The sequence below is a fragment of the Canis aureus genome, chromosome 19, assembly GCF_053574225.1.
Source record: "Canis aureus isolate CA01 chromosome 19, VMU_Caureus_v.1.0, whole genome shotgun sequence".
Taxonomy (NCBI): domain Eukaryota; kingdom Metazoa; phylum Chordata; class Mammalia; order Carnivora; family Canidae; genus Canis; species Canis aureus.
The window spans coordinates 43,567,433-43,580,567 of NC_135629.1; the positions used below are offsets into that span (position 1 = coordinate 43,567,433).

Below are 13,135 nucleotides of genomic sequence, written 5' to 3' on the forward strand. Positions count from 1 at the left end.
AAAGGAGAGAGAAGGGGGAACTGGGAGGGGGAGGGGAGAAAAAGACAAGAGAAACAATCTGTAAGGGATGGTAGCTAATAGAACCTTAAGCTCATTTTTCTTTCTCCAAATAACAGCCAGCAATGTTTCTCCCATTCAAGAAAATTTCATTTCTGGCTTTGTTCACGACTCAGGAGTATGGTGAGGAGTATGGGAGGCTACCATGAACCCCAGTGGCTGGAAAGCTACCCACTGATAGTTCATTTTCACAAAACAAGGTTAATCTGGATACTTTTAATCGTGCCAAGCTTCTGTTTTGCACAGTGTGAATACTGAACGAATTAAAAAATGTGCCAAAGTCTCTTGGGGAGGCGAGTATAAAAGAGCCAGTGTAGGGGTGTTCTGAATACAAGAGGACATAGGGGACTCACAGCTACCAGGAGTGACAGAGGGTGGGGGCTGTTGTCCATAGTGGGGAAGTTGCAGGAGGGGGGGAAGGGCAGAGAAACGGTGGTTGAATGATAAAAACAGCTTTCTCTGAGCACTTGTGTCATGCGAGGGCCTCTGCTAAGGGCTTTACGTGGTTCATTTTGAGTAAACATCTCTCCGTGAGCCTGTGTGTCTGTTTTTACCATTTGCAGAGGAGGAACTGAAGTGAGTTGGTTAAGCAATGAGCCCAAGATCACACAGCCAGAACACAGTAGGGCTGGGCCTGGATTCCCCGGCCACCAGATCCCAGCCAAGCCCCCCCCCACACACTCCCCACCACCCTGCCCTGCTGCCTCCCTAGAGCAGAGGGCGGGGCTGGGGGAGGCGTGGTGCAGCTGGCCTGGACCCCATCCAGCTCCAGGAGCCCATGCGCAAGATCCAGCAGCTGACTTTTATGTCAGAACATCTGTGCTTTAATTCTCCATTTCTTAAAAGACAATGGGGGACACCTGGGTGGCTCAGTGGTTGAGCATCTGCCTTTGGCTAAGGTTGTAAACCTAAGGTCCTGGGATCGAGTCCCACATTGCGCTCTCTGCATGGAGCCTGCTTCTCCCTCTGCCTGTGTCTCTGCCTCTCTCTCTCTCTCTGTGTCTCTCATGAATAAATAAATAAAATCTTTAAAAAAAAAAAAAGACAATTGGAAGAAAACAAGCATTCTGCACATCGGGTGGAGGGGTGACTTTGCCTGAGGTCACTCCTGCCAGTTACCTCCCAGCCTGTCCTGCTTTCTCATTCCCTTGCTTGCTGGTGGTTTCTGAGAGCACTCAGAACAAACTGAGGGTTGACGTAGGTGGGGGGAGGGGGGGGAAGGGGCTAGATGGAGGATGCATATTGAGGAGGGCACTTGTTGGGATCAGCACTGGGTGTTGTATGTAAGCAATGAATCCCTGAATTCTACTCCTGAAACCAGTATTGCACTGGCTGTTCACAAACTAAAATTTAAATTAAAACAATAAAAATAAATCACTCCCATGTGGATCCTCACCTCAGGGTCTGGAAACCTGAGAGAAAATAGGAAGTTTACCATAGATGGCAGTTGCTTTTTGGCATCAACTTATTAAGGGGAAAGAGTATGAAAGTGTTTTGGACAATATACTGCATCCATTTGATGAATTTCGATGCTCATATGTATCTGGAAAACACCTGCCACAGTCAAGATATGGAACATTTGCATCCCCCCCCCCACCAAGAGATTCCTTGAGCTCCTTTGCTGTCCATCCCTCCTTCTGCCCCCAACTCCAGGCAACCACATCTTTCCAGTTCTTGAGATCAGTTTCTCTGCCGCCCACTGCCTGAACATTAAGCCAATACTACATATTTTAGGTTTTTGTACAGCACCACTTCAAGGTACCCATTTCTACACCAGTTAGGAAAATGCTAGTTACTCACAAACTACAAAATGAATAATGAGCTTAAACATGCATTTCTTGGTCATGTATAGCTAGTCAAGATCACTGATCGGTGGCAGTCTGCCTCCAATTCTTATTTCAGGGAGTGAGGCACCTTATGTATGGTGAGTCTGATATCGCTAAAGATCAAAATGTATACAGCTGCCTCACCCAAGAGGTAGGGGAAAGAGTATGAAAGTGTTTGTGAGAAGGCCCAGAAATTGCTCACATCACATTTGTACCAATTCCACAGGCTAGAACTCTGATTATGACCACACAAAAATGCAAGAGAGGCTCGACAGGTAGTCTCTTGGTGTACCCAGGAATTATTAACATTCACAGGTATGCATAGAGCTCTTGGAAGCTGAAAAGACAGCTAGGAAGTGGAAGGAGCAAGAAACACTGCCATATGATGTCACAGCAACAACCACAAAATAACACACAATGAGAACAATGATCATCTTTTGAACAGTCTCATGCCAAGGGTTTACCATGGCTTGTCAGGTTATCATCACGATTTATAGGTGTCCAAATTACAGGTGATGACGAAAGCAATGTGAGATTACATGACCCATCGTGGCCACACAGCCATCCAACGTGCCTCGATCCTTCTGGACTCCTAAATGCTCTGCTGTTAGCATGGAGAAGAACAAATTGACAGCATTTTCCCACTCCCATGGGAGCTATGGAATAGCAGAAGATTTCAAAATAACCCAAACCATCAAGATTACCAAGATTTCATTGTTGTTCAAAGATTCTAGAAGGATTCTAGACTCTAGAAAAAGCTTCCCACAACTTAGACCCCAGAGCAGATGGTCAAGAAGACGAATGCAAAAAAAAAAAAAAAAAAAAGGCGAATGCACCACCGATCCAAGGGTGCGGTCAACTCAGCCCAAGAGGTGGCAAGAGTTATTCTCTCCTTATAGTCTTCTCTGCATTCTCTCTGCATTCTAAGGAGAATGAATCACAAAGAAAGTTCTTAATGAGATGATGGGGGTGAGGAGGGCACAAATTTTTTTAATTTGACAGAGGAGAAATTTCTGTAGGTAAGAGAAGGATTGAGTGGCATGGGGAGGGTGTGTGACATGAGGTCTGGGAAGAGAGATGTGACTGTCACCAGGCTGTGCAGGGCCAAAAGGGAATACACTCAGCAATGGGACAGCAAATGAGAAAGAGTTTGGGGAAAAGAAGGTAGAAAGTACAGAAGGGATGGATTGCTGAGCAGTGTGGGATATAACCGTCCTCTATCAGTCAGAGTTTGGCCATGAAAAAAGGCTTCTGTAGGTAACTTTGGCCAGAAAGGGAATTAATATAGGATTTCAACTCCTTCGCAACCAGAAAAAATTTTTTAGTGCCCACTGAACATTTCCCAATATAAACCACATCCAGGGCCTCAAATATTTTTCAAAAGCTGGGAATTCTACAGAATTCCCATTCTCAGACCAAAATGGAATCAGCTAAAAATGAATCACAGAGAGATGACATGAACATTTCTAAATACTTGAATTTAAAAACATGAGTCAACAAGGAAGTCTCAAAGGAAATTTTTAAAAAATACATAGAACTAGGTGAAAACAAAAATATAACCAGTCAACATCAGTGGGGGGTAGCTAAGGTGGCTCTGAGAAGCCAACAGACAACACGAAATGCTTATGTTAGAAGAGTGTCAAATCAGTAATCTATTTCCTTCTCAAGAAACTAGAAAAAGGGCAAAATAAACCCAAGTAAGCAGGAAGAAGAACAAAACAAATCAATAAAACTGAAAACAGAAACAACACACAAAATCAATGCAACAAAAATGTGTTTTCCCCCCAAAAAATCATTAAAAATGGTGAACCTCTAGCAAGACATAAAAGAGAGAAACAGAGACAGAGAGAGAAAGCAACCAATCACTAATCCATGTCAGGATTGAAGCAGGCAATATCACTACAGATTCTTCAGCCAAAAAAGGGGTCATGAGAAAATACCATGAACAACATCATGCTCATAAATGGAAAATCTTACAAGAAATGAACCTATTTGCAGAATAGTAACACAGAGAAAGCATTTGACAAGATAGTTGACTATTCATGGTAAACAATCTCAGTGAACTATGAATATTAACTTCCTTGACGTGATAAACGGCAACTACAGAGAGCCAGTGACTGCATCAAATTTGCGGGTGAGAGATTGAGTGCTTTCCTCTAGGATCAGGAAGGAGGCAAGATGTCCATTCTCACCACTCCTCCCGAACCATAGATCCTAGACAGCGATAAGGAAGAAAAGGAAATGAGAGACATGCCAATTGAAAAGGAGGAGATAAAAATTGAGTCCCTGTTGGAGGATGACACAGTCATCTGTGGAGAAAATCCTGAAGAATCTACAAAAGAACTCAGAACTAATAACTGAATTTAGCCAGGTTGCCAAGGGAAAGAAAAACCCAATGAAGAAAAATCAATCACATTTTTATATATTAATGAACACTTGGAAACCAAAATTGAAAACACAATTACACTTACAATTGCTCCTAAAGGCTTTTAGATTATACTTAAGTATCATTCTAACAATACATTTGCAGAACTCAATGCTGGAAACTGCAAAATGCTGGCGAAATAAGCCAAAGACCAAAATAAATGGAGAGAGACAGACTATGTTCATGGGTTGGGAAACTCAACATAGTAAAGAGGTCAGTTTTCCCCCCAATTGATCTATATACATAAAACAATTTAGATTAAAATCCTGCCAAGGTCTTTTTGAAGAAAAAGACATAGACAAGATGATTATTCTTACATTTGTATGGAAAGTCACAAGACTTCAAATCTCTAAAAACAAGTTTTGAAAACAAGGGCAAACCAGAGGAGTCACTTTATCTAATTTCAGGATTTGGAATTTGAGATGTCATACATACAGAGCTACAAGAATCCAGGCAGTGTGGTTTTGGCAGAAGGACAGACAGATGGAACAAAACACAAAATGTAGAACTGGACTCACAAAGATGTCCAACTGCTTTTTGACAAAGGCGCCATGACAGCCCTTCCAGCAAATGGTGCTAAAGCCAGTAGATATCCATGGGCACAAAGAAAATATAAGCCTCAGCCTCAATCTCACATCTCACACAAAAATTAACTCAAATCAATCACAGCCTTAATTGTAAATGTAAAACTGGAAGACTCCAGAAGATGACAAAGGAGCAATCTTTGGCATCTGGGCCAAGGTCAAGCATTCCTACACTTGACACCCAAAGTGCCATCCATAAAAAGAAAAACGGATAAATTAGCTTTCATCCAAATGAAAACCTTTCCTCTGTGACTCTATTCAGCAGATGGAAATACACGCTACAGACTCAGAGAAAATATTTGTAAACAACATATCCAGCAAAATATTTGTATCTCAAAGGTACAGCACTCTTAAAACTCAAAAGCAAAAAATCCAGTTAGAAAACGGGTAAAGACATAAATGGACACTTCCCTGGGAAGACATACAGAAGGCAAGTAAGCACATGAACACATCTTCAGTATCATAGGACATTAGAAAAATGTAAATGAAAACTACCACGAGATATTACCACACACCTGTCAGAATGCCTGAAATAAAAGTGACAAAATCAAATGCTGGGTCACTCACACATTGCTGGTGTAATTCTAAAATAATACAGCTACTCTGGGAAGGAGTTTGGCGGTTTCTTACAAAACTAGAACACGTGCTTACAGTATAACCCAGAAGTCACGTTCTGGGCAACTTATCTCAAATTTTTTTTAAAAAAATAAAAGATTGTTAAGTTGAAATGCAGGATGCATCCAGTAAAATGCCTGAAGCACACTAATCTTAGAATTTTTCAGGTGTGTATACACCAATCAGGACGTTGCCAGAAGCCAGAACATTCCCTGACTGGGTAATTTCCAGTTAGTACCCAGGGAGGTAGTTACTATTTTATTTCCATCTCCATGGATTAGTTTTGACTGTTCTTGAACTCAATAGAAATGGAGTAATATACAATAGCAGCAGATTATTCTTTTATATTGTTGTGTAGCGTTTCATCATATGAATATATCACAATTTACCCATTTTAGGGGATCCCTGGGTGGCTCAGTGGTTTAGTGCCTGCCTTTGGCCCAGGGCATGATCCTGGAGTCCCAGGATCAAGTCCCGCATCGGGCTTCCTGCATGGAGCCTGCTTCTCCCCCTACCTGTGTCTCTGCTTCTCTCTCTGTGCCTCTCATGAATAAATAAATAAAATCTTTAAAAAAAAATTTACCCATTTTATTGTTGACAGGAATTTGGGATTTTCAGTTTGGGACTATTCTGAATAAAGCTACTAGCAACAGTCTTGTGCTTATCTTTTGGATTCATATGTACTTCTTTCTCTTGGGTATATAGCTTGCAGTAGCATTTTCGGGTCATAAAGAAACCATATGTTTTACTTCACATACTGCTAAATGGTCTCCTCAGTGGTTGTGTCGATTTATACTTTTGCCAACGTGTGTGAGAGTTCCGGTTGACCCCACATTCTCGCCAACACCTGGTACTGACTGCTCCTAGGAATCCTTCCCTCCTTCCCTCCCTCTCTCTCTCTCCTTCTCTCTTCCCTCCTTCCCTCCTTCCTTTCTTCTTCCCTTAGTCATCCTAGTGGGTATGTGCTGCTATCTCTAATCTATTTATCTAAAACTGTGGTTTTAATTCGCATTTCTCAAATGAGCAGTGATATCAAGTACACTTTCATATATGTGTTGGTTAACTGGATATCCTCTTTTGTGAAGTCTTTGGCCTATCTAAAAGAAAATTAAGTTATCATTTCCAAATTGACTGCTAGGAGTTTTTAATCTATTCTATGAGTCCCTCATCCAAGGGGGGTACCTCGGCCTGTTTCTGGCTATGGGCACTCCTGCCCTTTCTACCCAGCTCCTGGCAACCCCCTGACGCTCATTCCAGTTGCAACAATGCCCAGGTTGAAGCTTCTGGACCCTGCTAGAGACACCAGCCATTCTCCCATACTTCTACCAGGGTCTCAGCCTTGGGCCAGCCCCTGCCTGGCCAGATTCTGGACCAGCCACAGGACACAAGTCTCTCCCACTTGTTGCTTCTCCCCTCAATTCTTCCTCAGGAGCAAGAAGATTTCTCACTCCCAGAACTGGGGCCAAATAAAATGGGACAAGGAATTTATTTAAGCAGATGCCTGACAATGTTACTCTGGACCAAAGATGTCAAACTCCACCCTCACCTGTGGTCATGCACACATAAAAGCTTCAACCTTAATGTGCAGGTCTGGATCTTGGCACCTCTTGTGCTGCAATTTAGTGCTAGGCACCATGGAAAACCCACGCAAAAGGACAGGGCATGGGGCCAGGTACTGAGAAGCTTTCAATCTAGTTGTAAAAAAAAGATGTAACACAGGCTCCATGAAATAATAAGATAGTGTGTGTTAGTCAATACATAAATAGGCTCAGAATCCAAGTTTTAAAACAACGCGTGCACAACCATAAGTGCTAATTTGGGCTGAGGCTGGAGGGGAAGTTTTTCGGGCACTTCCTTGAGATACTCTCTCCTTCCCCTTTTTGGCATGGAGGTGGGGGGGAAGGGAGTTCTTGGATAGTTTTTTTACACTCAGGAGGTACTCCACCCATGTTTGCTGCTTTGATTAAAGCTTGTGTTGAAGAAATAGAGAGCCACATAATTCCCACCAGCTGAACCAAGTGCCAGGCATGTAGTAAATCACACTTAATTCTTGCAATATTCTGAAGGAAGAGATATCAACATGCCCATTTTATAGATGGAGAGACTGAGGTTCAGACAAGTGGTAAAGAATATCACCCAAGATCATATGACTGGCATCTGATAGAGCCATAATTCGAACCAAAGGCTGGCATGCTGGGGTGCTCATTGCTTGCTGGGAGATGCTTAGACAGTGAGGCAAGGCAGGGGCAGTGTACAGTAGGAAAGTAGAACCCAAGCCCTGCAGAGCCAGTTCTCTGATGCAGCCCCAGAAAGCAAAGGGGCACCCTGGCTCTCTGCCGGCCTGGTGGCACCCTTCAAGGAGACAGCCTAAGGCTGTCTGGGTGGCTGGGCAGCAGCAAGAGAGAGACAAATGAGATAAGAGACAGCTACACAGCCAGGTGGGCAGCCCCTTTCCCTGTCACAACCCAGACTGGAGTGCTGCCTCACGTGCCCAACTGGGCTGGAAATACATCTGTCCCTGTAACGCCTCCATTTCTTTTCCTCTACCCTGCCCACCCAGGAATTCCAGAGACCACACTTTAGGGCCATGGCTAGGGAGCAGGGTGGCCGCGTTGATGGGGATCCATGGTAGTGGTGTGGCATGGGATCCTGCTTCTTCTGACCTCACCCTTCTGAAATAGGCATTCTACTGCCTGGACCTCAGGAAGATGTTCAATGTCAGGCCCTGGAGGAAGCCTGTGCCAGGGTCTGACTTACCCTCCAAAGGACTGGGTCATGGCAGGCCCTTCTAGCCAGAGCCATTGTCCTCTCTACATTTCAGTTTTTTTTTTTTTTAAGATTTTATTTATTCATGAGAGACACATAGAAAGAAGCAGAGACACAGGCAGAGGGAGAAGCAGGCTCCCTGTGGGGAGCCCAATGGGGTACTCAATCCCAGGACCCCAGGATCATGACCTGAGCCAAAGGCAGACACTCAACCACTGAGCCACCCAGGCACCCTCCTCTCTACTCCTGTATAACTCTGGGGAGGGCAGTCCCTTGGCTCTATCTCTGTCTCCCCCTGGTAATTTCTTTAGACCCCCAAGTAGGCCATACTGACAGACGTCCCTCCTTGAGCTTCGAGGATTAGAGGTCTTTGTCCCTTCTCCCAGGACAGTCCCTCCCCAGTACTCTCTGTCACTAAAACTCATGAGAAATGGAAGCCCAGGGTAGAGAGGTGTAACTGGCCTCAAATTCATCCAACCTGGAAGGGTCCCCAACAGCCATCTTTGTAAAGGCCTTTGAAGGGGCTCTGAGTCCTCTTTGCAGAGATCTCATGAAACAGGCACACCTGGAAGCATCAGAAAGAGGACAAGAGGGCAGACCGAGTGGCTCAGCGGTTTAGTGCCGCCTTCAGCCCAGGGCGTGATCCTGGAGACTGGATCCATGGATCGAGTCCCACACTGGGCTCCCTGCATGGAGCCTGCTTCTTCCTCTGCCTGTGTCTATGCTTTTCTCTCTGTGTGTGTCTTTCATGAATAAATAAATAAAATCTTAAAAAAAAAAAAAAAAGAAAAAGAAAGAGGACAAGAGGCTCAAAATGAGAATTAAAGATGAGAAAGTAGCACTGTCTGGACAGCAGTGAAGATGGGAGGGGAGGCCCCAGAGCTGGATGTGGAGGCCATGCCGGGGTGAGGGGCAGTCCCCTGATCAAGAGGTGGGGGGCACTCTGGTGGCACTTTGGGAAGGAAGTGCTGTTACAGGACAAAGGAGGCAGGAAGTTGCTTCCCTTCATGGATCTTCCCCTTGGCCACCCTCAGTGACCTTGAGGAGGCCTGGTCCACAAGGGCTGAAAGAACCAAAGATTCTCAAAGAAAAAACTTGAACATGATCTTCAATGACAGGGAAACTGCCAGCTGGTGCTTGGGCGGTGGGGGGGGGGGGGTTGCGGGGAGAGAAGCAAACACCAAAAATGAAGACCAGAAAACAGAACAAAATACCACCATCCCCTCCCCTGCAAAAACCCACAGAAGTTGGAAAGGAAGATGGGAGGGAGACCAGAAGTCCAGAAAAGGGAAGTATGAAGTGGGTACAAGAAGCCTGGCCCCAAGGCACAAGCTCCGGGCCATAGAACTTCCTTGAGCATGTGTGAGTGTGTGTGTGTGTGTGTGTGTGTGTGTGTGTGTGTGAGAGAGAGAGAGAGAGAGAGACAGAGACAGAGAGACAGAGAGACAGAGAGAGACATGGGCCAGACATGGCATTCCTCACCCCCCTAAAGGTCAGAGAGCCTGCTCAGCAACATGGGTCTGGGCTGCTGAGTGGTGGGTGGGTGCATCTGGAATGTGAAGGAACCCCCCTGCAATTAGGGAACTGGGCCCCAGCTCCATGTGCAAAGGGCAGACGTTCAAATAAAAGCTCAATTCTGCCCAGACTGAAGGTCTGTATGCACTCAGATGCAGAATTTCTTATCAGGTCCCTCTGCCTTCACAAATGGAAGACTAAAGGGGGGCAAACACCTCCCCTGGTACATTCAGGGCCATCGTTGCCCTGCGGTGGGGAGCCGGCCAACGTTCCACATCAGCTCTCCTGCAGGGAACAATGGAAAAGCCACCGATGTAGGTTCCCTGGTGTGAGGACCCTCCCCGTGGCCCAGTTCAAGCTGCCAACTGAACGCCACTGAAAGTGCAGCAGGGTAGCCAGAGTCGGCTGTGGGCTTCAGGGACCCGTCATGACCGTGTTTACTGAGTATATGCCATGTGCTCAATGCTGAATGTGCACCGTTTTATTCACACGCCCCGTGTGCGGCTCAGAAAAATAGTTAACTTGCCCAGGTTCACTGACCACTAATGAGCGGAGCCAGGAACTTGGAAGGACTTCACTCTGTCGGTGTGCCCCGCACCAGCGGTTGGGCCTCAGGAATGCGTGCGCCGCACAGTGTGATGCCACACCAAAGAGCTTTCATGTACGTGGATTATTACTACCTACTGTCGCAGAAATCAAAACTGAGAACTTAAAAACATTTTCAGTGATTCACTTAAAGTAGCAGTGATGAAACTGTTACCTAGCAACATAAACCATACTTTTAGGAAAATAATTATATTTTCCCAGATGAAAAAAAATGTCATTGGGAAGAGTGGCCAGATCCCCACAGCTGCTTCTGCCCGGGTCGGTTGTGATTGCTGTCGCTGAATGAAGTTTAAGGGGGAAACCCAGCCACCCACAGATACATATCCTGAAAAGGGGAGACATTAGGGACGCCTCAGGTCGGGTGGGTTTGGGAGATCCCTAGGGGTCCTTGGGCCACATTTTGAGGACTGCCAGGCAGATAGATGGCAGTTGTACTTGGTACACAAGCCACGTGGTACAAAATAACATACAGTGAAAACTAAGGCCTCATCTCTCCCCTGGCCACCTGTTTCCCTCACCAGAGACCAGGAATATTAGCAGTTCACTGTGCTTCCCTCCAGAGACATGGCACCTGCAGCATCCACACCTCCCCGCTGGCAGTCCCTCCAGCCTGGGGTGTGTTTTGTACCAACACAGAAATTTGCACAATATGCCTTAACTAGTCCCCACAACACAGGGGACATTCTTGTAACCTTATCTCCTGCCACACGTGTAAATCTTTGGAAGATAAATTCCTACAAGTGGAATTAGAACAAAAGATGCCCACGCTCCAATTCTGATAGACGTGGCCAAACAGCCCTCCATGGAGGAGGACCCGATTTCTACTCCCGCCAGCAATAGGTAGGCATGATAGGCATGACTTTCCTCCTCAACCCCACCAACACAGCGTAAGGACCAGAGGCGAGGTCAGGACCCAGGGCGTCCCCACTAAGCCTCAGGCTGGGTCCCGGAAGTCGAGTCTATCTGGCAGCCCAGCTAGTGAGCTCCTGTGCGACAAGCAGTCACCCAGTGTTGACCGAGCGTCTACACCCTGAGAGGCATCCTTCACCCATCTCCTGCCCCTGGCCACCTGACAGACTCCAGCTCATCTCTGTAGCCCAGATGAGGTGTGAATGTCTCTGCAGGATGTTTGGACTCCACTCACCTTCCTGTGCATCTCTTGAACCCTACACAGATATCCTGCTCGACCGTGACATTCTAGACCAGGGTGTCTTCACACCGTAATATGCAAACAAATCCCTGGGGGGGATCTGGTGAAAACGCAGTTTCTCCTTCAGTGGGCCTCTAGTCTGCATTTCTGGATGTGTGTTCAGGTCTTGCCATCACACCCTAATCAGCGAGTGTCTGATTAGTCGAGTCTCAAACAGCAACGAGTCTCAAACTGCAGCATAAATGAGACGCACCAGAGGGCTTACAACTTCCTGGGTCGAAACCCGGCTCCTGAAAACTCTGATTCAGCAGGTCTGGGATGGGGCCTGACAATCTTTCTTCTCAACCAGCTCCCACATGGTGCCGATGCTAAGTTAGCACTAGTCCCAGGCCCTGCCTAACTCACCTGGGGCCCACAGCTGCCCAGGATCCGAGAGAGGCGGAGGGCACTGTAATGGGTGTGTGATGAATGAGGTGGGAGGGAATCCAGGGCCAGCCGGAGCCCACCACGGGGTTCAGCAAGAGGGGACACGTTCACACACCTCACTGCCTCCAGCTTAGATCTGAGGGATGGAGGGTATTGTCACCTTCTTCATTCCTCCCTGCCTCCTGACAGTGAGGTACCGCTCAGTTCTTGCGGGTGCTTAGCTCTGCGACCTGCTGTGGTCTGCTCAGCAGCTTATGTACCTCCCATTGCTGGTTTGTTCTAAGCTCTCAAACCCTGCCCTCCAGCGTCTGCTTCCTGCTAAGCATCGCCCTGTGGCAGAAGAAGAGCAAGAAGGAGCTCTCCCTCAAGGGGCTGTCACCCAGGCACTGCCCTAGACGGCCAGGGAGGGGTTGCCCTGGTCTCACTGGAGAGAAGCCACTTCTCTGGGGACGGTCTTTTTTTTTTTTTTTCAAAGTACTCGTCAGAGCTTCCTTCTTCCTATAAACTGACAAAAAAGAAGAAGCAGCCCTGTCTTCTGTTAGATGTCACAGTGCCTGGAGGTGACACCAGCAGCCCTCACTGGGCGGGGAGCAGAGGCTGGTCTGAGCATGTCAGAAAGATGGGTGGCGTGGCACCGTAGCACCCCACACTGGCCACGGGTTACTGTGGCCCCTCCCGCAGGGCCATCATTCCTGCAGGAGGGTCCCAGGCTGGATGCTGGCATGGTTCCCTCCTACCGCCTTCAACTTTGTGGGTGTGTGTGTGGGACTATGACAATGGCCCATGGATTTAAGATGATGGCCAGCAAGGGCAGGAGGAGGCTGACGGTCTGGGGAAAGCACATACCCACAGTCCCGCTGGGGCTGGGGAACCAGTGGTGCTGAGTGGCAGGAGGGAGGAAAGATGGAAGTGGTGTCAGAAGCTGGGGTGCCAGGAACCGAGGTATGAAGGCAGCGGACTGTGTGATAGTGAGATCCAGGATTTAGGATCCCGGGGTGAGCAGCTGAGGGACATGGAAGACATAGCTGTGGGGGATGGCCAGAGGGCTGCAGGAAACCTGCACTTTGGTGGAGGATAACATATGGTTTCCAGGCCCTCCTGTCCTGGAGCCCTCAGCCTCCTATAGTGTGACCCGACGGCTCTAGCTAAAATGATGCATCCCATC

General features: G+C 47.0%; 1 protein-coding gene across 1 annotated transcript in view; it reads right to left on the reverse strand.

Annotated features, from left to right (window-relative positions):
* Positions 1–12,339, reverse strand: part of LOC144290190 (C-C chemokine receptor type 3) — a 34,463-nt gene extending 22,124 nt beyond the window's left edge. Inside the window, exon 1 of the mRNA XM_077859171.1 lies at positions 11,539–12,339. The gene's annotated coding sequence lies outside the window, so the exon portion shown is untranslated. The remainder of the gene's footprint in view (positions 1–11,538) is intronic.
* Positions 12,340–13,135: the final 796 nt, after the last annotated feature.